This window comes from Lissotriton helveticus, chromosome 5_1 (genome assembly GCF_964261635.1).
Source record: "Lissotriton helveticus chromosome 5_1, aLisHel1.1, whole genome shotgun sequence".
NCBI classification, from domain to species: Eukaryota; Metazoa; Chordata; class Amphibia; order Caudata; family Salamandridae; genus Lissotriton; species Lissotriton helveticus.
Genome location: NC_136065.1, coordinates 585,160,319 through 585,183,511, shown reverse-complemented (window position 1 = coordinate 585,183,511; position 23,193 = coordinate 585,160,319). Strand labels below are relative to the sequence as shown.

At 44.3% G+C, this 23,193-nt stretch overlaps 1 pseudogene; it reads right to left on the bottom strand.

Moving 5' to 3' along the window:
• The window catches only part of LOC144753281 (uncharacterized), a 190,486-nt pseudogene extending 167,833 nt beyond the window's left edge, over window positions 1-22,653 (bottom strand).
• Between the last annotated feature and the right edge of the window lie 540 nt (window positions 22,654-23,193).

The window sequence follows — 23,193 nt, the reverse complement described above, 5'->3', positions numbered from 1 at the left end:
CCCACTCTCCCTCTCCCCTTTCTCTCACACATGCACACACACACACACAGCTGTCACTTTCTCTCCTCACTATTTAGAACCTTTTGTCCTCTCTGCTTTGGTTCACCATTATATCTGTCTATTAGGAACCTGTCTCTCTTGTCTTTGCTGTAGTTGCTCTCATTCTCTCAGTCTTTCCCTCTCTCTCTCTCACACACATGCACACACCCACAAACACGTACACACACACACACACACACACACCTAAGCACAAACACAGCTGTATTTTTAACTTGTCTCTTTAGAACCAGTCTCTCGAAGCTGCCTCTCCTTCTCTTTCACAAAACACACACACAAATATCCACATACACACCTTTTCTTCACAACCTGTCTCTCTGAGGAGGCATTTCTCCTATCATTTCATCTTCTCACTCAGAACCCTCCTAGGACTCTCTCCACTTCTTGATGAACAATATGAGGTTCAGAATTAGGACAGGGCGAGGATGCACATGTCAATATTTTGCCATGGGTTTCACAGTACCCAGAACCAGCCCTATTGTGCAGGGTGAAGGGTTGCTCCGGAGAATTTGTTGGAAATGTACTAGCCGGAAGGGAGTCTGTCAACTGCTTTGCAGATCAGAAAGTCTATTCTGGTGTTGTTTCTAGGTACATTTCTGGGTGTTTGCCTGATATTTCACACTGTTGTTTGGTGGCGGCCACTGATGACTTCTTGATGAGAGAGAGTGATCATAGTCATGTTGTGTGTCTCTCTTACATCAAAAGGTACAAGTAGACATATCCATAAAGTCAAAGTCAAAGTCAAAGTCAAAAGTTTGCTTTATTTGTGTTAAAATTTAAAACCATCAAAGCACAGGACAATATTTCATGATGTAAATAATCACATTACAAACAAACAAGTAATATCAATAACACATTACAAATAAGCAAATACTATAAAAGAAATGCATGGACCAAATATGTTACATAGCACCATCAAAAAAAATAAAATAAAAAGAACACTTGGAGTACAAATATATAGATAAAAAAGTTTGTCACCCATTGAGTTCTCCATTTAAAATCCAATATTTCATCAGCTAAATCGTCACACCACAAATTTTCTGTTTAAAAATCACTATAGGTAAAGAGGTAGAGGGCAGTTACTGCTGTAGCTGTACTTTGTTTCTTCGCCTCATGGCCCCTGTGATGTAACTAGCTACCCCAAAACACACCACTAAGGTCCTAAGCATTTGCAGATAGGCCATAGCCAGTCTAACTTGCTCAAAGTTACAGCCCCTTAACAATGGCAAAATAAACTTCTTACTTAATGAAACATAAAAATCGCAGAAAAAAAAACATATGTGAGTTATTCTGCTCAGAAAAATTATCACAGGGGCAGGCCCCCAAAGCCCCTTCCTTGGAAAAAACTTTTGGGAATGATAATAGCCATGGGAGCATGTTATACTTGAACCTTAATGAAACAAACAGATGATATGGTTTGTTTATATAGGTCTTGGCAGCAGAGTCCAAGAGTGAGATGGGCCTATAACAGGCCGGATCTTCTCTTGAGCCCTTTTGAAATATTGGGACTATAACTACTTTATATATAAATATATAATATAAAAACATTTATGAAGCGCCTGAATACACTAGAACAGTGCGTCTCCGCGCTAAGATGCGGTCCAACACAGAGAGCCAACAGCAGGCCACGGAGAGGGGGGGGACTCAGAGAAGAAAAAGCTATTCTTCCGGAAATAAATGAGTCTTTAGCTTCTGTCGGAACCTGGGTTCCGACGTCTCCATACGCAATTCGGCAGGAAGGTCATTCCATAGTTTGCTGGCCAGGAATCTAAAAGAGCGGCCTCCCATCCGTGTTTTATATATGCGAGGTATCATGAACTGCTTGCTGCCCATAGATCTCAGACGTCGCCTAGGGCGATGGATGGTTAGCAGCTTTTGAAGATAGGCCGGGCCCCTGCCATGTGCAATACGATGACTAAAGCACAAGGTCTTAAACCTAATGCGTTCCCTCATAGGGAGCCAGTGCAGGCGCCGGAGCGCCCGCAAGACATTTGGGATCTTTGCACATACACTGGAGTCAGCCCTATATAAGTCAGCTGGCCCCCTGTCCAGGCCTGGTGCTTTCCCCTTTGCTGTTGTTAAGTTCTCAGTATGAGCGCCTCGGTTATTCTAGGCGTTACGTGGGGGCACAGAAGTGAAATACTGAAGAAGACTACATATCCCAGAAGTCTGAGCGACAACCAGGCGATGGGCGGTTCTATATTAGGCAGGGACTTTCTGTTGCCTACGTCGGATATTTTGCTTTGTTGCGACCCCTGAAGGAGGAATTCTGTTTCGGTCCTGTATTCTATTGGATTCAAGTCAAAGAAAGCTTCTGGCCTTTCTGTCTTTGAACTTCGGAGGTTCCGCGAAGTTTGGCATTTTGCAGCCGGTGTTCCGGCGGTTGTCCTCCTTTGGAGAGTCATTCCTTGACTCATGCTATTGTGTTTTTATCTAGGAACCTAAATCGATATTTCTAGTTTATGCCCTTGTACGGTTATAATCAATAATATCCCTATAAAGGCATAAGAATCATATCCATATTTAGTCATAGCCCATGCAGTCACATTAAGCAAGGCTACTTCCCCGGACTCCTAGAAAGCACAACGAGTTCTCTAAACAAACCAAACCTCCAGCAACCTGGGAAATCCCCATTGCTTTTGTTTTGATTTCGTCCTAGAACTCCTGTGAAGCACTGTAAGAACGGCCAGTTCTTAGTGACATCTTTATTGATGTCTTATGTCCAACCTTACGTCAAACCCGGCACCTTTCAGGTATAAATATACCAACGTTGCCTTAAGCAAACACACGGTGGTGGTTTTGGAGCAGAGCAGCCATCTACTTGCCCGAGAGCCCAGCTGATGCGAGAGCCCACGGACGCTGCCCCTCCCTTTTGACGCACTGAGAGAGACGCTGTCTTTTCTCCTGCCGAGAAATCCAGCTTTGGTGTTTCCAGATACCTTCGCGGGTTACTGGGATATCCAGTCCTGAGAGAGAGATACAAGACCTCCTGCTTTCTATTACCAAGGTACGGAGCTGACTAAACCCTTAAAGAGAATCCTTGAGTCAGATTCTTGGCAAAACCAACTTAACTTAAACTGCTACTTACTTACTCCTTCCCACGTATTAGGCTTAGGTCAGGTACACCGGGGTAGGCGTATTTAGAAGCACCAGTTGAGTACGTTAATCAATGTATATATGTATGTATATATTTTATCTATTTTAAAGTATCATACGGCTAAGAAACCATATCAATGCTTTTACAGTATTATCTTATAATCCTCCTTTTACTGTACGCACTTTACTTTACTATGAGTATTGCAATTGTGGCAATTCTTTTCTCTTGCAAGAGAAAGAAGACTGCTTAATAAATTGCACCTTTTATTGAAAATGCCCGTCTCTCTTTTCTCTGGACTCTGGTGAAACTAAGTATGCACACTTGACTGAGTGAAATAGCTGTCTTTTGTTTTCACACGACCCTAGAGATACACTCTTATTCTGAGGGAGCAAAGTTGTCATGTTATATGGTTGTCAGAAGCTAATCCCTTCTTGTCTATCCAGGGAGGTTAAACTCCTCCTAGTTTATTGGAGAAGGTTTCTAGTGACCTCTGAGCTAGCTGGCAAACCTTAAGTCTAATATAGTCAGTAGAGACCTAGTCGACCTCAGTCCTACGTCTACACTGCTGAATATATTATTCCAATGCGCAGAGCCTATTGGGAATATAGGAGCTACACTACATGGCGCCCAACGTTTGGTAAGGCGATAAATCTAACACAAGACATTAAAGTAACTCAGTCGTGCTTTTTCACACAGACCCTTTTTCCCGTAAATACTCCAAAAGACGTCTGGAGTGGGTAAAAGGTTAAAATCCGTTGGAACTTAGTAGGAAGAGATTCCTTTGTATAGTTTTTGGTTTAGTCAACATTGAAGGATACAGTGTTCCAAAATATTGTGCACCTAATCTTTGTTTCCTTGGAACTTGATCTGCATACTAAAAAGACTTTCTGTCAGTAAAATGCCTGACGGAGACGAAGAAAGAGATGCTACAGCGTCTCAACTGTTGTTGGAAGACACAACTCTCCAACAGAATGACCCGAATGCTATACTCATTCTGGTCAACATAAGAAGAAATATAACTATTAAACTTATAGAAAACAGACTGACATCACGAGGTGGTACAGTCATAATCGTAATTGAGGCCCATGAATATCGGCAGACAGAGGTATTCTATTCATGGATAAACTTTCCAGCAGCAAACGCTGTCACACACGACTTCCACTATTACAAAATAGAGGAACCTCCGGAAGAATACACCCCTTTCGAGGAACTGGAAATCCCATTAAATTACCAAGAGCACCTGCTCTGGTTTAAAGGCGCCCTAAAACATAATAATCACATCACCAGGCTCGGTCCACTAGGTAGACCAGGAGCAACTTGGCCGGTTCTAGCCAGCTACACACCACATCCAGACATAGAAAAAATGTCAGACCGGGAACTATTAGCACAGCTAAAACAACTGATTAAAATACATAGACAATTAGTCCAATATGTAATGCGGACTTCAACAGTCCAACCAGCTATTAACATTCCACAGATGACCCCTCATCAGGGGAACCCAAACAAAATTACACCACAGAACATACAATCATGTCTGGGTAAAGTACCCACAAAACGGGAACAAATTCCATTCTGGTTAGCACAAAAAATAACTCAAATAGAGGCAGTGTTTCCGGATACTACCTCTACTGAGAAACACAGAATTCTGACTATCTGTCTTCCAATGGGGATCGCACCACATGTGGAGGACTGTGACACTTGGGGCACAGTCTTTGCTTCCATTTACACAAAAACACATGGTGTTCCGTCCATGGCGGTAATACCCTATGTGCTAAGACAGATTCAAAATGAATACGGTCCAGAACCTGCTTTAACTCTGGGTATGAAATTACTGAAAGACTTCAAGCAGATCTCGGCTATATTATTAGCCAACATAAAAGGAGAAGCAGCATCTGTGGCGATCCGCCAGAAATTGAAAGAAACAGATATAGCAGAACAGCCTTTTGAACTTGCCAGAATCATAGAAAAATCCTATGAAGAACTAGGTAGAAATAGTTTGGGTGGGAAACCAGTAAAACCCCAACTAACTGAAAATCCTAAAAATATATTTATTAAAAATAATCTAAACACTCCAAAAAAGAGCTGGGATGGAAATAAACAATCCACTCCCAAAGAAAAAAGATTCCAGTCCAGAGGAAGGTCTCCTCGGCGGAGAGAAAGATCTCCGGACCAAGGACACAAGTCTCCCCAGAGGGAGCCCTCTGAGAAAAGATACAACCTTAGAAATAGGGATAATCTAAAGAAACCTGATAGATATCAAGATATTGATACACGTCCCTCTCGATCTTTTCAGACTTCCTTGCAGAAATCGGAAAGAAGAGGACGGTCAGAACACAGGGAAGAGCACGTCAAGTCCAAAGACAAGGAACCTGCTCATCAAAGTAAAAAATTACAATTTCCCAAAAAGAAGGTAGCCAGTATTAAAATAATTAAACATGCCGAGAATACTGAGGACACAACTGAAAAACGGAGAGTGGGCCCAGACAATGCTAGACAGCGCAGCAGAAGTGACCATAGCTCGCAAGACCCTGCTGAATCATCTGGAGACAGTGGACACGAATGAATACATTCAGGTGGAAACTGCAGATACCAGAATTAGCAAACCTCATAAAATATACGAAATAACATTACTTATAGAGGGAGATAAGACTAGGAAAGTAAGGGGTCTATTTTGGGATAACCTTTCCAAAAGCTATGACATCCTTTTAGCTGAGAAAGACTGGCCACCAGAGTTTGTCAGGGAGTGCCCTCATGGCGAAGAAATGATTATGCCTGCCTTCTCAAATCATATTTCAATTCATAAAAAATCCTTATATGCAAGAAAATGGGCAGTAGCCCAAGCTTCTGCATTATATAAAAATCATGTAGGATGGGATGAGGACTCTCCTCCTCACAAAATCCAGTTAAAATGTCAACCAACTGTACAAAGACAGTACCCAATTAAGCAAGAAGCTAAAAAACAAGTCAGGGAGATCTTAGATCAACTTGAATACCAAGGGGTGATTGAAACATGCACCTCACAAATGAACAATCCTTTGTTTCCTGTCTCCAAACCAGGCGATTCACATCGTCTAGTCTTGGACTACAGACACCTTAACTCATGTTGCAAGACATTTGCAGTACAAAACTCACACAGTGCAGCAGTAATGAATAACATTGTGCGTAAAAAATACAAAACGACATTAGACATCTCTAATGGATTCTTTTGTCAAAACATTGCACCTGAAAGCAGGTATTTGACCGCTTTCTCAATAATGGGGTCGCAGAAAATTCTGTCGACTCCCCCAGGGATTCAAGAATAGCCCAGGAATATTCTCAGCAAGATTAACAGAGTTACTACAAATATATGATGATGAAGCATTATCATATGTCGATGACATCTATCTAACAGATGATGACTTGGATACTCACTTGAAAAGAGTGAACACCATAATGCTTGGGTTCGCAGCAGAGGGTTACAAATTCAACTTTAAAAAGTCACAAATTGCCCATCTAACAGTCCTGTTTTTAGGATATAAATTATCAAGTGAAGGAAAAAGCCTAGCGGACAATTTCTTAGAAAAATGCGCTGTCCTCCAAGCACCAAAAACGCTGAATAACTTACAATCAATACTAGGTTTCCTGAATTTTGGAAGAACATACATTCTAAATTATGCAGAGAGGGTTAAACCTCTCTATGAATTAATAAAACCTGATTTTAAACCAATCAATTGGACTAAAAAACACACAGAAATTTTGAGATCATTGCAAACAGACATGTTAGCTAAAACAAAATTGCAAACTCGCGAAAACACACGCAACCTTGTAATCGAGTCATCCCAGGAAGATGCGGATTCACGTACCTGACCTCTAATGAGGGAGAAACGGTACCAATAGCTTACAAATCACATTTGTACACACAAGCTGAAAAAACATTCAGTCTTGCGGAAAACATGGTAAAGGCGGTTCAAACAGCTGTAGCAAAAGAAAGAGCCCAAGCCGAAGGCAAAAGGATAACTGTTTTAACAGCAGAATCAGCCTTTGAGGCATTAACAAGTCCACGCAATTTAACTACCGTGGCATTAGATCCAAAATGGATACAATGGGAAAATTCTGTTGCTACAGAAAAAGTGAAATACTATTTTGACCCGAACATGAAAAAACGGAAAGATCTAACATATGAAAAAGAATATCCTCTGCCAATCGAAATTCTACCTCTCGAACAGTACACATGTGTAATCTACATGGACAGATTTGCACAACATTACGATGTAGAGAAGACATCGCTGCGTGCGCGATTGTTAAAGGTCGCTGGCGCTGTGGTAAATTCAGACCAAAAATTACCCAAACTGAATCACTGAGAAACTGTTCGGCTCAGCGAGCTGAAATCAGATCTTTAAAGATGGCGCTTGAAAATGCCGATCGCGAATTCCCGACACTAATAGTGTGCGATTCGCATTACTGCGTCAAATCTTACAATAATGACATACAGAACTGGGTTCAAAACGGTTACAAAGATGACACAGGTACCACAATAAAGCATAAAACGCTTTGGGAACAGGTAGTTCTTTTACAGAAAGAACTACAAAAGACTCACGTGATACATACACTGAGTCATCACCGTGATGGCGTTCACGTTGCAGGGAATTCATTGGCTGACACAGCCACAGCGGAAGCAACTAATCCGGCTTCTGTAGCCACAAAAAAGCGTTCAGAAAAATACATAGACAGGGAAACCATGCTGGCGGTAAAAACGTCTTCAAAAGGCAACTGTGCAGCACTACCCGTGAACTATCCACTCAATTATACATACATAATCGATGCAAACTCCGTTCCTTTTGCTCGAATCCCTGGAGTGGGGAATAGGGTAATTCCAAACACGAACAGGAGAGTCTTGTTAATAGCAGACGCACACATGGGTGAGGTTCTAAGACACCAGAAGATCAAGGAATCTCTGAAAGAATTACAATCAGAATACTGGTGGCCGGGAAGGAGCCTGCAACTACACAAATTTGCAATAAGCTGTCCAAACTGCAACAGAGATCGCAGTGGCGAACCGGCCGGAGTATTGCCATGGCTCTTCGTTTAGATAGTATAAGGCTATCTATACGCAAAATCCAACAGGGAAAATGCGTCCCAGTAATATTTAAGACTAGATTCACTTCAAATGTAGACACCAGCACTCGGCTGACGCCAGAACTGTTATACAAAGATTTGCGAGTCCATATCGGCACATACGCAATTGGCATGCTACATTCTGACCAGGGTCCTACTTTTAGCTCTCGGGCTTATAAGGAGACCATGACCAGCATGGGTATTGCATTGCGGTACTCTTGTCCCTTCCATCCTGAGGGAAATGGGATTGTGGAAAGAAAAAACCGGGACATAAAGCAATCTATAACGGCGAGGGTATTAGGTTCGGGTGATGGGTGGGTCCAACATTTAACAAGTGTCCAACGTAGTCTTAATACTCTGCCAAGAAATTCTCTAAAAGGTTTCAGTCCGTACGAACTATTGTTCTGTACTAGAATGCATATTCAGGACTTAGATAGTCAGACTTCAGTGGTAGAAAAAAAATGCTTTGATATCAAAGATCGTTTGGCTATTTTACAGGACTTAAATGAAACAAGGAAAGGCCTGAGCAACGTAAAGTTAAAACAGCAGCCAACAGCCACTGAAGATAAACCACCTGTCCCAGCAAGGCCTGTCTGGATTACAAAGATTGGGGATCTGGTCAGAGAGAAGATCGCGGTGAAGAAGGAATTTGGGCCTTCTTACAGAAAAGCAGTACCTGTCTTAGCTGTCAACAAGATCAGTTGTACTACCGCTTCTTGCTGGTAAAAAGGAGAACCGAGCTGTATCCATTGACCTGGTAAAACCACAATCATGTGGCCAATAATAAGTAGTAGGCCCAGTGGACTCCCAAGAAATAGCAGAGTACCAAAACTTGCTACAATACAATGAATGAATGAATGAATGAATACTTTCTTGTATAGCGCATGGCTACCCTCGAGCATCCCAGCGCTGTAAGACCGGAGGACGTTAAAAAAAGACATTATTGAAACAAGAATGTCTTTAGTCGCTTCCTGAAAGCAAGGTGATTAGATTCATGCCTGATGTTGTCTGGGAGTTTATTCCATCCTTTGGCTGCTTGGACAGAAAGCAGGCGGCCGCCCATCCGGGCCAGCTTCACCCTGGGTACTACCAGCAGATTTCGTTGGTTGGATCTAAGAGATCTCAACGATTGATGGCGATGAAACAGGGAATCAAGAATGGACGGGCCAGCATTATGGATGGACTTATGCGCCAAACCCAAGGTCTTGAACACAATCCTTTCCTGAATTGGTAGCCAATGAAGCAACCGAATTGAGGCATTCGCCGAACATCGTTTGGGGACTTTCATGAGCAGGCGAGCAGCACAGTTCTACACAGATTGCAGAATTTTTATGGTAGCTGCTGATGCCCCCATATAGACGGCATTTCCATAGTCCAGTCGCGAAAGAATCAACGACTGGACCAGTACGTGTTCAAATGGAAGAAGATCTAGGACGTTACAATACAATACAAGAGGTTCAAACTGAGAGACTAATCACATTTGATAAACCTGCAGTGAATATGCAACAATGCCATGGAACTTATGCCTCTTAAAACCCAAATTGCAACAGTTCGTCAAGAAACACCAGTCTACAACGATGTAGCCTCAGACTATGCTAATGAAACAAAGAAAATTCCAAAAGCAAATGAAAATCCCGAAGCGATTCCAACAATTGACAGAACTGCATCTGGCTACTTCATCAATTTCGATGACTTTCGATGACTTTTCCAAGGATCCAAGCGAGCCTGAAGAAACGCCAACAAAAAAAACTTTTAAAGACAAAGTAGCTGAACTCTTTCATCAACTCAAAGAAATCTATCTGATTTCTCCATGGTTTGAATTTTGGATTGTGTTAGGGGTACTTTTCCTCCTGCTTTGGCTCATCATGGTTCTTTGTTTGGGAAAATTCATTGAGGGAAAATACAGTACAATGGACACGGCAAGTCAGAACATCAACTTGGTCCTAAAGCCACACAAGTCATCTCACATCGAGAAAAGAGAACTATCATCAGTGAATGTCACAGTCAATCCAATACCCGGTAGGGTAGCTTGGGACAAAACGGATTACGAAATCTATGGCCCGGCCGAGCTCTTGAAATATCCACACCAGTTCAAGGTTTCATTAAGTGACTTTGTAAAACCAACACATTCTCTGATGATTGGGACTTTGAAAGTATTAATGATATGATGTCAGATTTAGTAATGTCAGCAAAATTTACAGAACATGATTACCTACAGGGTTCATCTAACTATGAAGAAATGTACTGCTACAATCCCTTTGCACACCATTATTTGCATAAATCTGCTCAACCTAGAAATGTTTTTAATTATAATCAATGGGAACATTGTGCAACTCCACCAAAAGGTAGTTCGAAAACATTTTACGAGAAATTCCCATACTTCTCCGGGTTTAACACAAGTGAAGCAGAAACTTTTTATTTTAAACTGTTAAATAAGACAGGGGTGAAAACAGTGCTGACAAATACTAAATTGATCTATTCGGAAACATTTTATTAAAAAATAATTACATTTGGTTTTGATTTCTGGAAAAACAACATTGAAACAAAAACCATCTGGGGTACCAAAGATTGGCAGGTCCAAGGTTTAGAAGCATTATTTAGAGCCTGCATGATCCCAGAGCAAATTATATTCTTGAATAACACCATTCAACAGACTACTTGTCTTGGCCTAGCTAAGATTAAAGACTTGAACAAACCGTCTATTCCAAAGCCAACACCTGACAGTAATAGCACTACAGATGTTGAGATAGACGTATCCCATATTTTTAACCAAAACAGAACACTTGATTGGAAACAATGGTTGATCTGGCCCACAGATACAAATAACTGTCAAGATAGATTCCTGAACAAAATACAGGGGTTCAAATTGACCAGGCCAGACCCTAGATACTCCCAGAGACAACATCCAGGGATAGTTACAACATACAGTGTAGGGAAACTCTGCCTCGAATGGCTACAGAAATCCACAGTGGCTGAAATTAGGCAACACTTGACTTTACTTAAAGACGGTGCTGACTTGCGTGATTTCATAATGGGACCACGCAAGCAGCGTCAAAAACGTTTCATAGCGGCCGGTATATACGCTGTATACAACAAAGCTTGGAAAGAAATGCAAATTGAAACAGCTGAAAAAATACGAGAAATTGATCGTATTAATTTGGAAAAGTCACTTTCTGTTGTGGACAATGGGTTAATGACTCTGTCCTCCAGAATATATTCACTGGACAGTATTGTATCATCTGCTATTGATATAATAGAGCAGGACTTACTAATGTTACAACATGGTCAGTCCCAATTACGTTCTATTGTACAGCTTGGCTGGACGTTGCAAAATCTGTGTTCAGGCTACGTACCATGGCGTTTTCATCAACACAACGTCATTATTCTCTATCTTTAACCTTACTGATAAACAAATCAGTTTGGCATAGAAAGGAGCAGACTATACGATTCTGAGCATTGAAAAACTTGAGAGATTACCATTGACAATGTCAGAAAGACCTGTCATTGAATGGATAATACACAGGATAATTACAATTCCGATAACAACTTTCCAATTTCAATACTGCCAAGAATATATACCAGCGGGCCAGTATGAAAGGTTGGGTAAAGGGTACATTAAGTCATCATGGAAATTACCTTACACACACACATGTTTCAGTGAAAAGAAACAGAATGTATTTCTTAGTGGTAACAATTGTAAATGATCACTAAGCGGTATACTTCTGTGTCAAGGTATTAACTTACATGGGGCCTGTGAGGGGACTTCAAATAACCTTTCATGTCACCAGCACGGCACACCTGCAACACAAATAGAGCCATTCTTTAGACGGCTTTCTAACGGGAGCTATATTCTAATAGTGGACCACAGCTGTTGTGGCATGGTGCCAGGAAAAGCCTATCTCGTGAGCATGAGTTCCATGGTCACTTGCTGTATGCAAGTATTGTATCCAAACAGCACTCCAGATACGGAGGCAACAATTTGGCCTTCTTTGAATATCTCTTCTATTCGAATTGATACTTTAAGCAGAATAAAGTCTGTTCTGTTACAGACAAATGTGCCCTTAACGTCATCAAAAGAAACGTATGATCTGCCAGTTGCAAGGACAACGACAGAGATACATAGCCTTTTATCAACAAATTGCCCCGTGCATTTCGCAATAATGCTAAACCAAATCCTAAATATGTTTGATACCAGTGGTATCCCACATGTATTTAAGACAATTTTTTCGGGACTGTTAACACCCTTCAAAACAGTTCTGGGCATTTTTCCTAATTTTGTCCATTCTGTTTTTGGCGGCCTACCACTTCTTTTGGGTCTCGTAGCAGGAATTTTTTTTTGATACTTCTGCTCCGATATGGCAAGCCAAGTCGCAGACAAGACTCCAGCAACGATGGAAGAAACGATCCTAGCTATACGCTATCGGGACCGCATAACTAAAGTCCTTAGATTAGCCCGGCTAAGAGCTCTGAATATGACCCTGGTTTCTTTCATTCAGACCCATCTGGCAGAATTGCATCTTACCTGTGCTTCGATGTATGCTATGCGGAGACGAATGCGTGTTGGACGTCTGTCTTACACTACCATCAGCAGTACCATTGGATACAGATACTTTGCTAAGTCCTGTAACGGCTCATGCATCGTGTTGTCCCCAGCGGCTACCCATTCTGATGACGGCATTTATTGAAACTTCGTCACTACGATTAGGTGGTAGTGAAGTACGAGATGAGAGCAACATCACCCAGGTACGACCTTCTGTGAGCATTGCTGATCCTGACATCGACGATAGCAATCATGCTCAAGACTGCACTGTTGCGGCATTTTCAAACTTGGTCGAACTTTCACCTGAAGCGGTAGACCACTTTTTTGAAAGTCTGTCTGAAATGATGTTCTCCCCTGAACAAAAAGAATACCTTTTAAGCAACAAGCACACAGCGTTCCCTGAACTCTGAATTCGGCCTTCAGCTTTGATAAACAAAAGCTACTGAAAATATTTGGAACTATTTTTTCCCCTGAAAGCAAAATTATTTTTTTTCCAATTCCAAAATATTTACTTTTTTCTGGCACTTGTACTCTGCTTAAAGTAGAACTATTCTTAAAGAACAGAGCTTCTATTTTTAGGAACTCTAGAGGCAATATATTACCTCAGCCTCTAGCACATTTACAGCAACTGTATTTATATGTGATGGAATGGTCTCAACCTTCTTTTCTATATTAAGAGCCATTTCATGTGTAAATTTCGCAAATCATTCAGCTGATATATATATGCATCCTTTTTACTGAATGATAACACTGCTTAAAAAGCGTACAGTACCAATAATATTTTCGTGTATTTCACATATACCATTTCAAATGCAAAAAAATGTATTTTGGGGTGGGTTGGAAGACACATGCACTTTTATATGTTTACTATTGCTTAGTTTTAGTAATGATGGACATTAGATCGTGGAGTGGGTATTGTGTTTTTATCTAGGAACCTAAATCGATATTTCTAGTTTATGCCCTTGTACGGTTATAATCAATAATATCCCTATAAAGGCATAAGAATCATATCCATATTTAGTCGAAGCCCATGCAGTCACATTAAGCAAGGCTACTTCCCCGGACTCCTAGAAAGCACAACGAGTTCTCTAAACAAACCAAACCTCCAGCAACCTGGGAAATCCCCATTGCTTTTGTTTTGATTTCGTCCTAGAACTCCTGTGAAGCACTGTAGGAACGGCCAGTTCTTAGTGACATCTTTATTGACGTCTTATGTCCAACCTTACGTCAAACCCGGCACCTTTCTAGTATAAATATACCAACGTTGCCTTAAGCAAACACACTGTGGTGGTTTTGGAGCAGAGCAGCTATCTACTTGCCCGAGAGCCCAGCTGATGCGAGAGCCCACGGACGCTGTCCCTCCCTTTTGACGCACTGAGAGAGACGCTGGCTTTTCTCCTGCCGAGAAATCCAGCTCCGGTGTTTCCAGATACCTTCGCGGGTTACTGGGATATCGAGTCCTGAGAGAGAGATACAAGACCTCCTGCTTTCTATTACCCAGGTACGGAGCTGACTAAACCCTTAAAGAGAATTCTTGAGTCAGATTCTTGGCAAAACAAACTTAACTTAAACTGCTACTTACTTACTCCTTCCCACGTATTAGGCTTAGGTCAGGTACACCGGGGTAGGCGTATTTAGAAGCACCAGTTGAGTACGTTAGTCAATGTATATATGTATGTATATATTTTATCTATTTTAAAGTATCATATGGCTAAGAAGCCATATCAATGCTTTTACAGTATTATTTTATAATCCTCCTTTTACTGTACGCACTTTACTTTACTATGAGTATTGCAATTGTGGCAATTCATTTCTCTTGTATGAGAAAGAAGACTGCTCAATAAATTACACCTTTTATTGAAAACGCCCGTCTCTCTTTTCTCTGCACTCTGGTGAAACTAAGTATGTACACTTGACTGAGTGAAATAGCTGTCTATTGTTTTCACACGACTCTAGAGATACACTCTTATTCTGAGGGAGCAAAGTTGTCATGTTATATGGTTGTCAGAAGCTAATCCCTTCTTGTCTATCCAGGGAGGTTAAACTCCTCCTCGTTTATTCGAGAAAGTTTCTAGTGACCTCTGAGCTCGCTGGCAAACCTTAAGTCTAATATAGTCAGTAGAGACCTAGTCGACCTCAGTCCTACGACTACACTGCTGAATATATTATTCCAATGCGCAGAGCCTATTGGGAATATAGGAACTACACTACAATGCGGAGGACGGTTTGTTTCTCCTCGTTGTTTGTTGGGCATTAGGAGCGCCTGCATTTGCCCTCCGTTGGAAGAGCCTTTCTCTACGGCTCATTGCGGAGGACGCGCTGTGGATTGTATTGCTGCCTTTTCACGTAACACTTGCAGCGTTTTGCCCTCCGTTGGGAAGCTTGTTTTGCTAAGGCTCATGCGGAGGACGAAATCTCGTCAACCAGTAGAGGAATCTTACCAGGCTTGGTAAGTCTGTCCATGGTTGGGAAGCCTGCGTCTTGTGGCTCCTTCATAGGACCTTTTCCTTTTGATATTGCGGCTGCAAATTGAAGGACATCTTCGTGCGAACTCACACCCGGTGTTGGAACTTTGGAATATTTAGATATTCCTCTAAGGGGTTATGTACAAACATTGCGACTATTAATCCTTTATTCAGAAGCATATAGGGCATTGGGTAATGATTGTTGTTCTTTGTGTGTTACAGTGGGGAGTAACGCAGTTCACATCCTTCCAGGGCTTGTGAAGAGTCTTATCTTCTACATTGCAATGACATTCTTTTCCTTTACAGGTAGAGTGTAGGAGGGTATTGATTGTTGGTATATTGCATATATTGAGATCATAATATATAGCGTATTGAAAGAAGAAGGCCAATGTTCTTTGTTTGTCGTTTCAGATCTCCTTCCCTGCTGTTCCCTTCCTTCCCTGCCCTCGCTTGATCCTTCTCTAGCCCACGGCTTTTACAGCATTCGGGGTTTGGATAGATCAGGAGGTGGCCCCCATTAAGCATCACGCTGATCCCGAGGACTGTGAGGATAACAGCTGTGGACACAATCGCCTCCATTACTTCTTCCTCTATAAAATTAATTTTTGGGGCCTTAAAAATTTCCCCATGAGGAGTGAACGGTGACTGACTGGTCTCGGAGTATAGGCCACTAAAGTGTTCCACCCACCTTTCTGGGAGAATGAGGCAATCTTTAATTGTATTATCTGTCTCATCAAATAATGGACTTTCCAGAAATGGGTGCTATTTGTCATATAGGCTTATAGGTTGACCCGCTATCACAGGTGATTTGACCGACTGAATGTTACCCATTGAAGATCTTTTTTGAGCTGCGTAGACTCCTAACCAAAGCCTTTTTTCTGTTTGCATTATCTCATGTTGGAGCAACGAACCAGCTCTAACCAAAAAAGCATCCAAGGGGCCTACCACACTTCCCCCTACCCCTGCCTTCTGTCGCACTCCGTTATGTTTGGAAGTCATAGCCCCGGTTTAATATTGCGCTCTTTAAAAAACTTTTGGATTCACTAGGCGCTTTAAAAAGATTTTAACCTGCGATTAGAGAGGCTACCACGGACAGAGACTCTCACGTTCACAATGCAGCTATGATATGTCCACTAATCACTCCGAGGGTAACCCCCTCACCGCTAAAAAGCAAAGCGGTCAACAAAGTCTTTAGTTCAATGTCACAGTAAATACATTCTGCTTACTTTATGTCCAAGTTTAAGGGTTAGAGGGGTGGCCCAGCCCAGCCTCTTCTGGCCTCTGACGGCCACAGATGGTCCGCCCCTTGCCCAGGCTTAGCCCGGCTTGCCCGCGCACGTCCCGCGACGCAGGGGCTGACCTTGATTTTTTTTTTTTTTAAAAACCTTTATTTAGCAAGAAAGAAAATACAATTACAGGCCTACAACCCTCTGGGCCGGCCAGCGACATACCAGAGAAGCAGTATAGCATTACACAGCTCATCAGCTGACAACCAATGGTGCAAGATATTGGTCAAATCCATAACGATGAGATATGGAAAGGTTTCATTTTTAAAACAAGCAAACAAAAATATCTAAGAAAAAGAGGAAAACGAGGCTGCATCCTAAATTGTTGTGTCTGTTCCATATGATACGGGGAGAGGCAGTCAAATACAACATGGAAAAGCAGGAGAACCTCCAGGAGATAAAGGAGGGGGTGGGGAAAGGGGGACCCAGAGCCAGAAACATATCAATAATGTGATACAGGAGGGAGCCGAAACGTATACTCAATGGGAACAAGGAGTGTCAGGGGGACCAATGAAGGGGGATCACATATCTCCCCACGGTATGAGTTCCATTGGTCCCATATCCTACCCCATTTTTTGGGCCTGCCACGGGAGACATAAACAATCTTCTCTCTGAGCATGCACCAGTCCATATTTTCTTCCCATTTGGAAACTGATGGTGCCCTCTGAGATCCCCACAACTGTGCAATGTCCCTTTTACGCAACCATGTTTCCCAGCGTGACCCACCGAGTCTGAGCAACAGTGCAATCGTTCGGTTCCCATATGTTCAAGAGATAGCGCCGGGCTTCAGGCAGCAACTCAACATTCGTCACCTCACTCATCACCGCATGCACTCTAGTCCAGAAAGACACAACTTCCGGACATTCCCACACGATGTGGAGGAAGGTAGCAATCATACCACAGCCACGTCGACACAGCCCATCCTCATAAAAACCCATATGCATCAGTCGCGGACCCGTGACATAGACTCGGTGCAGAATCTTCAGCTGAACGAGTCGCAGACGCGCCGGAATCGCGACCTCTTTGGGAGAGGATATCGCAGCCTGCCAATCCTCATCATCCAGTTCCAGCCCATCGTTAGTCCAGGTACCACAAAGCTGAACAAGCAAGTCCGATCGAGTATTGATACGTTTTTTATAAATAAGGGAGATAGTGCTGTCTAGAATATGTCCGTCCAGCACCCTGTCTTCCAAGGGGGAGCTCTCCGGAATATCAGAAACGGCCGGAAAAACCAACCCAATGGCATGACGAACCTGGAGGTATCGAAAATATTCCGAGTCATTCAAACTGTATTCCTGTTTCAATTCAGCAAAGGTCTTAACTCTATTCTTAACCCAGAGGTCACCTACCTTGCTGATTCCGATGAAGTCCCTCAAGTGTGTTTTGTACGGCATACAAAAAATGGGGGAGAGACAACATTTTGAACAGGGCCGCCCGTCCCAGGGGGGACAAGGGTAGACCACACCACGCAGCGACGTACGACCGAAGCCGGGCGAGTGGAGGCAACAAGTTACGCTCATAGCGTATCACAGGGTCAAGTGAAATATAGATCCCTAAATACTTAAAGCCATCACTAGAAACCGGGATCGGGCATACTCGGGGCAGCGAAAGAGGATCACCGGTCAGCGGGAAGATACACGACTTGGACCAATTAATAACCAACCCGGAGTTACGTCCAAAGGAACTCAAAACATCAAAGAGGACTCCTAGTGACTTACGGGGGGACGTCAGGTACAATAAAATATCATCGGCATACAATGATATACGATCTTCGAAGTCAGGGGACCACCGAATACCCTTTAGTGAAGGCTCCCAACGGAGCCAGGCAGCAAGGGGCTCGAGCGCAAGTGCAAATAATAGCGGTGACAAAGGACATCCCTGCCTCGTGCCTCGCCCGAGAACAAAGGGCTCCGAGGCCCTACCGTTAACCACAACCTGCGCCAACGGCTGCTTATACAGGAGTTTAACCCATGCAATAAACTTCGGACCAAAACCGAATTTGGCAAGAGTAGCCCACAAATATGGCCACTCAACCGTATCAAAGGCCATCGAGGCATCGAGAGAAACCAAGATGGCCGGCTCGCTGAGAGACCCCGCCCTCGCGATGGCGCCGTGAAGACGACGAAGATTGAGCGCAGTATTGCGTTGGGGGATAAAACCAGACTGATCAGGGTGAACCAATTCGCTAATCACAGTGATCAGTCGGTTTGCCAAATGTTTCGCCAATATTTTGGGTTCAGCATTCAAAAGTGAGATCGGGCGATATGATGAACAGCGCTCGCGGGGTTTGCCATCTTTATGGATAACCACAATAGAGGCCAGCCTCTGGTCCCTGGGAAGGAATCCAAGGTCTCGCGATGCCGCAAACATACTAAGCAGATACGACGCCATTTTATCCGGGCATAGCTTGTATAACTCAACCGGTATACCGTTGGGACCAGAGGCCTTCCCCGAGCGAAGGGAGCGTATAGGGAGCGCAACCTCATCAATGGAAAAATCAGCCTCCATTAACACCCCGTCCGACTCCGAGAGACTAGGCAACTCAAGATCACGAAGCAGCAAGTGCGAGTCCTCCTCCTGCATGTTCGAAACCGGCGCGTACACAACCCGAAAGTGCTGGGCAAACACCTCAACTATCTCAACCGGGTCCACGACTCGCGTTCCATCAACTTTCTCAACTACAGGCACAACACGATTCATTCTGTCTCGCCTATCCAAGCAAGCAACTTCCCCGCTTTATCACCCACATCATACAGACGTCCCTGCTGCACACGATTCATTGCCTCAGCCCAGTCAGTCACCAAGGCCCTGTAATCAGAGTGCTTAAGAGCCAAGACATGTAGTTTCTCGGGTGTAACCCCAGCTTCCAACCGTTCCTCCAACACGGCAATCTCAGACTCCAAGTTCACCACCTCCTAATTTTTGCGCCTCCTCTCACCAGCAACCAAAGACAGGGTCTGACCACGGATCACAGTTTTATAAGCCTCCCAGAGGGAGACCGGGGAGGACACCGATCCCTCATTTTCAGTAAAGTAAAAGTTCATACACTTGACCACCTCAGATCTGATTTTGGGGTTCTGAAAATGCCATGGATTGATCGGGGCAATCCTGCCCCCAGCCCCCAGATGTATATCGATGTGGAGCCATAGCGGGCAGTGATCTGAAATTCCTCTAGCCAAATGCTTGATTTCACGCACCGAGACCAACTGCACCACCGGCACAAGGATATAATCAAGTCTCGAGAGACTTCCATGGGCTCCCGAGTGGAAAGTATACTGAAGCCGGCCAGGGTGCAGTTGTCTCCAACAGTCTGCCAACCCAAAAGCATCCAAGAATTTCCCCAGCCATAGCTGCGATGTAGGGAGGAGCCTGGGGGGGGCTACGATCACTCTCCCCATTCACCACAGAATTAAAGTCGCCACCCACCACTAGCAATCCATCAGGCAAACCCAGAATTACCTCACCCAAGTCGGCGAAGGTAGTAGACTGTAGGCCAGGCGGAACATAAATAGACAGTATGGAAATCAACTTCCCTTCCCATCTCCCCAGAATAGCTGCGTAACGGCCTCTATCGTCCAACACCCTGTCATCTATCTCCAGGGGGAGGGAGTTCCTAACCAGGATACCAACCCCCCTCGATCTAGAGGTAAAGCCGGAATGAGCCACCAAACAGTAACCTCGTCTGTTCAGTGCATGACATGTATTGCCCACCAAGTGGGTCTCCTGGAGCAAGACCACATCCGGTGAACATCTCTTCAAGTATTGTAGTACAATCCCACGTTTTATCCTGTCCCCAAGACCATTAACATTCCAGCTCAACACCCTAAGTCCCCTACCCCCATCCTAGAAGAAAACGGACCGCCCTCCCCACCTCGAAACAGCCACAGGATAGCAAATGTAAAACAAAGCACAGCCTAGAAACAAACAAAGAGAAAAGAACCCCCCCACCACCCCCAGTGAACCCATCAAACTCAAACCCCCCTCCCTGCACCCCTGCGGTAGACCTAAAAGCCACCCCAACTTGCAGTGTGCCTGTCGCCCCATTAAACTAACCTACACAAAAGAGAGAAAAGTCCCCAGAGGAGGAAGATGCCCTAAACCCCCCCCACCCCCGGGCATTCACACCCTAACAGGACATAGTCTCTGAGCCACTGCCATAGAATCAGGCTCGCCGATGTAGACTCACTGCTCCTGGTCCTCCAAACCTCCTTCAGCGCCTCTCGAGTTCTCCGGGCCCTCATGGCGCGTCGATAAAGTGTCCAACCAGTCACTAGCCACCTCGGGGCGGTCGAAGAAGAACGCACGCTCTGCATGCTCAATTCTCAAGCGGGCCGGGAAAAGCATAGCATATTTCAGTCCCAGTTCTCTGAGGCGCCTCTTCACACCCGTGAAGCCCATTCGTTGTTTCTGGACTGCCTGAGTGAAGTCCGGGTAAAAACTAATCGATACGTTCTCAAATTTAGTGGGTCCATTCGTTCGTGAAGCTTGTAGGATAGCGTCTCTGTCACGGAAATTGAAAAGCCTGGCAATTATGGGCCGCGGAGCGGCACCCAACTTCGGCTTACCACCCGGGACACGATGAGCTCGCTCCACAGCAAAGAATTTACTTAAACCTTTTGGTGCCAAATGTTTAAGCACGAGGTCCTCCACCAGGATATCAACAGGCAAATCAGCAGAGTTCTCCGGGACACCCACGATGCGGACGTTATTGCGTCTGGCCCGGCCCTCGAAATCTTCCAGCCGATTGGCGAACAGATCACAAGTAGTCCGAAGATTGCGGACTGTGGTCTGGAGATCCGAGACATCCGTGGTCAAACTAGCCGTCTTGATATCAAGGGATTTGACACGCTCGTTGGTTTTCCCCAGGTCCGCTCTGATGAGGGTGACATTGATTGCCACCGTATCTATTTTGGCCGCCAAGGTTTCATATTGCTGGCCCATGGTGGATTGGACACTCGCAATAGTGCCCATAATGTCCTTCAGAGTTGGCTCCTCGCTTTCAGGAGTACCATCACCAGCTTCCTCTAGGGCACTACTCGACCCGCCCGGGGAGCCCCTAGGTCTAGTAAATCGATCGATGGTCTGAGATTGGGCGACCCCCCCTCGGGACGGGCCTCTAGCGGTGTGCCTCTCGATGACCGCCCTGCCCGCCATGACGTACAATGAGCTCCAACGGGATCTGTAGAATTTAGCCAAAACGATCTCCATCTCGGCAAGCTCGGACCCGCGAGAGGATAGGGACACAGCGCTGGCTGAAGGTTGGCAGCGAGAACAGAGCTGGAGCGCCGATCGGCGACTGGGCGTTCACAACAGCGACCAAAAACGAAACCGAAAGTACACCAGGGGCAGAGGGCGTGGCTCATCAGCCGTTGTTGTTCAATTGCCACCTGGGTACCTCGGGGACTCAAGCCCCCGGCTGGCATACGATGTAGGCCTCAAATTCCAGAATGCAGTAAGTCCGATATCCGGCGGCCAAATCGATTTTTGAAATAGACATGGACATCAGCAGGGCATCAATAAAAAGTACCCGTCGTCAAAATCAGGATCATTCGCAGGATAATCGCGGGAGGCGGAAAGGGTCTCGGGAGCCCTTAGCTCACGCGTCCATCTTGGAATCGCGCGAAGCTCCTCCTCCGACCTTGATTTTTAAACGCCTCCAGGCGCGGAAATATGCGGGAGCGGCTTCCTGCCGCAAGTGACCATGGGAGTTGTATTCTTTCCCTCTCAGCGGCCGCGCCGGGATGGCAAAGGCTGCGGCGGCGGGGGGAGACAAGAGCCAGGAGCAGAGAGCGAGACCGGCAAGACTGGCGGCAAACAGGTGAGGTAGGGAGTCAAAAGGGCTGTAGGCAGAACTGTCCCGATGCGCTGGTGGACGAATAAAGTCATTAGAACAATTTTCTTTTCAATGCACATACCTGGGTCTCCTTTTTCTCCTTTTGGTCCTTCCCTGGCATATCTTCCATCTCTCCCTGGCAGCCCATTGTTTCCTGGGGCACCACAAGTTATTACTGGGCAAGTGTTGGTTGTTTGCAGTTCCTTCTTAGGATCAATGCTTGCTGCAATCACCATAGATGCTCCCACAATACATTTTTTGGCTGACAACAGAATGGACATGTTCGATTCACCTTGCCAGAACTGCAAAAAATTGACAGATGTTCAGTGCAGCTGTAATTAATAATCATTGTGTAGGAAGTTTGTTTTACAATGTCACGTCAAAGTCTAAACTACAATTAGTTTGTAGCATTGTAACAGAAGGAGGATAGTTGCCAATTGTTGTCCACAAGAGGCTGCCATGATGGATTTAGAATTGTCTTTTAACCCAGATAAGAATCCATCCATCCATTTATTTAGTTAGCTGATGACCATCAACCTACTCAGAACAGAAAATGAACAATTCATTTTTCAACCAGTACACCCATCCAATTAATCCATGATCCCAAGCAGTGCTTAATTTGAGTCAGTGGTTTCCTGGTGCTCAGCACCGCCAACTATCAACACAACTATTTATGACAGTTCGCCACTTGGTGGCACTCTGCATCTACTTTTGAGATGAGCACAACTACTATTTAATAGTTCAATATACATCAGAGATTACTGCTGCCTTCTGCCCGAGTCATTCTTATAGCTTAGGGTGGCCTGAAATTGTCTGAATTG